General features: G+C 43.6%; 1 non-coding gene across 1 annotated transcript; it reads left to right on the forward strand.

Moving 5' to 3' along the window:
- The first annotated feature begins 1,733 nt into the window (after positions 1-1,733).
- Positions 1,734-1,876, forward strand: LOC127207686 (small nucleolar RNA SNORA48). Its single transcript, XR_007832951.1, has one exon. It is a non-coding gene; the product is annotated as a small nucleolar RNA SNORA48 (small nucleolar RNA).
- Positions 1,877-2,812: the final 936 nt, after the last annotated feature.

Here is a 2,812-nt window from a genome sequence, read left to right on the forward strand (position 1 = left end):
CTCACAAAACAAAGCAAAGAGGTTCACTAAGCAGGAAGGGAATGTACTTTCCTTTGTAACAAGCCCACTTCTGCAGCAACTCATCAATGGTCATGTGTACAACATCAGCTTGTTCAATCGTAGAGTAACGTCTGCCCCTGGACCACACATGGGATTCAGTCACCTTTCAGGCTCTATCTGCTCGGACTGCTGAATCAGAAACTCTCATTTTCACTGCATGAATTTTAAGGAAAAAGCTCAATCTCATAATTGACCACATCAATTGAACTGACCATCTAAGGAGGACAAAATATATGAGAACTGGGAATAGCTCTGCTCGACCTGCCGTGGCCTAGGCATTACTAATCCTGGCCAATGGACTCAGATTGAAACCTTCATTTCTCTTGGTTGTTAAATATGCAGTAGAATTTATAATATTTACTTTTCCTGGTATGTATGTATCATTGTAGTACATACATACTTAGGTGTATTGTTGTATGTATGTGTGCATGTATGCATATATTCTCTTTCTTGCTATAGCATGCTAATAATGTGCCCACTTTAGAAGACAAATGAAATCACAACAATGTTTTTGACTGAATTGTCCATCTTTCCTTCAGATGATACCTTTGATGTTATGCTTCCATACTGAACTCTTGGTTAAATATCAGGGCTGCCTGCTTACCTTTCCTGGATTCCCAGGAGTTTTCTAATTACCTCCATGCCTTGATTCACTCTGAAGCTCTACAGTTTATTATATGTACAACAGCTATATTTATCACATTAAAACATGAATTAAATTCTATCATCCTTTAGCTAAAGATCCACCAATAATCTCTCCCCATTCACAATAAAATATCCAGGTTTTACAGACATGGTCTTAAATCCATATAATGTATCTCTGCACCTCTTTGTCATCCTATTCTTCTTTTGTTCCCTTAACTCTCTATTCTTATCATCCTTGTGCCCTATGTTCCTTTAAACTCACTGAGCCAGAAACCGTATAGCCCATGATCTGTGCTCCTGCTGACTGTAAAGGGCAGTGAAGCTACTTTTGCTACGGTATTGACTGCAAACTCACAGTTGATAAATAGGTACATAGGAGGCCTCTGTGACAATCTCTCTACACATACACGAGTAACAGCCTCAGCAGAATGTCATCAAAATGAACTCTTAAAAACTGTGATAAGGATGCTAACGTGTAGCTTTCCACAGCTGATGGCTTCTGGCAAGGGTGCCGGTAGGGAAGACCTCAGTGTTTTAAAAAGGCTTGAACAATGGTAGTTTGGCCATGGTCCAGTGGGTAAGACAAATTAAAACTGAGAATTTTTTTCTTCTTTTGTGTGGGAGGGGCCACTGAGTAGAGGGATGGCAGACCTATGAGGACTGAGCAGTGTGCTCAGGGTTCATGATATGAAGTTCCCAATACTCAATAAAAATATTATGAAAAAATTACTTTTAAAAATTTACTTGATGTTCCTGTTCTGAGATGGAAAGCCCATAAAAGCAAATACTTATTTCAGTGTTCTGTCCTGAGCTCAAACAACAATCCAGCATATTGACAATGTGCCACAAATACTTGTTTTGCAGATAAATACAAGCAAGCTCTGCTGTTTGTAGTACTTAATGCGTTAGTTAAGTTTACAAGCCACTGAGATTGTTTAAGGTCACATTTTTCTCTTTTTTTCTTTTCTACTATAGTATATGGCAGTACTGTACCCTGAAACATCTACTAGATTATGTATTTAAACCCCTTCTTCTGGCAATGTGAAAAAAAAGTCTTGTTGGTGACATTGCTCTTATATCAGTCAGGGGCAGATCAGATGGCAGAACTTTGTTCATGCTAGCTCGATGCCTGCCTTTGTGGCCCAAGCTGCTTAATGCCTAGGACACATAAAAATCAAATGAAATCCAGGTAGCTCTGTGATGGAAAAGCAAGACAAACAGAGACGCACATTCAACCATACCATACAGAAGAGGTGGCTAAAGACACGCACAGACCTGCCCTCCACTGAACAGCAAGGGAAGGCAATAGGCACATGAGGCCCTGCCTCCCACCCTGCAATGCAGAAGAAGAAGACAGATCACCATGCCACCCAAAGACCTGCCTTCCAGCACACAGCATAGGAGAGCCTGCTTGCCATCACGCAATGCATCACAAAGGGAAGATGTGGTCCAGAGTCCAACTAGCTGCATGGCCACACTGCAGTGGAAATCACCACAATGTGTATGAGGTGATTAGATGGGAAAGAAAGAAAATTGGGGCAACTTGCACATCAGGAAGAGAGATGGAACTGAAGAGTCAGGGATAGAGCTTATTGTGAGTGGCCAGGCCAGCCACCTGGGCCCAGGATGAGGTCTCACCCCGAGCTGCCTCTGAGGGCTTTGTCTTGGTCCATGCTGATGTGGATGTTGAGGGGCTGTTTAAGGAGTGGGTGAACCAGCCCTGAGGGTGAGAGTACAGGAGAGCTAGCCCTTCCATGTACCTCCTGCATTTGCCATGAAGGGATGTAGAATGACAGTGCCCCTCCCTGGCCTCTCAGTACTACAGGAAAGCTGTTCCTGAGTTCATGAGAGTGTGTGAGCTAGCCCTGAACCTTGAAAGCAGAATTTCTCCTACACATTGTCTGGGCAGCACAGTAGATCTGGTCCTGGTGTAGGGGATGCAGGTGATCCAGCCCTGAGGGAGAGAGTATAGGGGAGCCTACCCTGCCATTCTCAGCCGTGAATTGTTGTGGGTGCAGGGGTGATACCCCTTTCGGCCCCTCACCACCTACAGTAGTTGGGAGGGCTGTCCCTGACCCTTCATTGGCTGTAAAATGGGCAATTAGGG

Source organism: Acomys russatus, chromosome 2 (assembly GCF_903995435.1).
Source record: "Acomys russatus chromosome 2, mAcoRus1.1, whole genome shotgun sequence".
Classification (NCBI taxonomy): domain Eukaryota; kingdom Metazoa; phylum Chordata; class Mammalia; order Rodentia; family Muridae; genus Acomys; species Acomys russatus.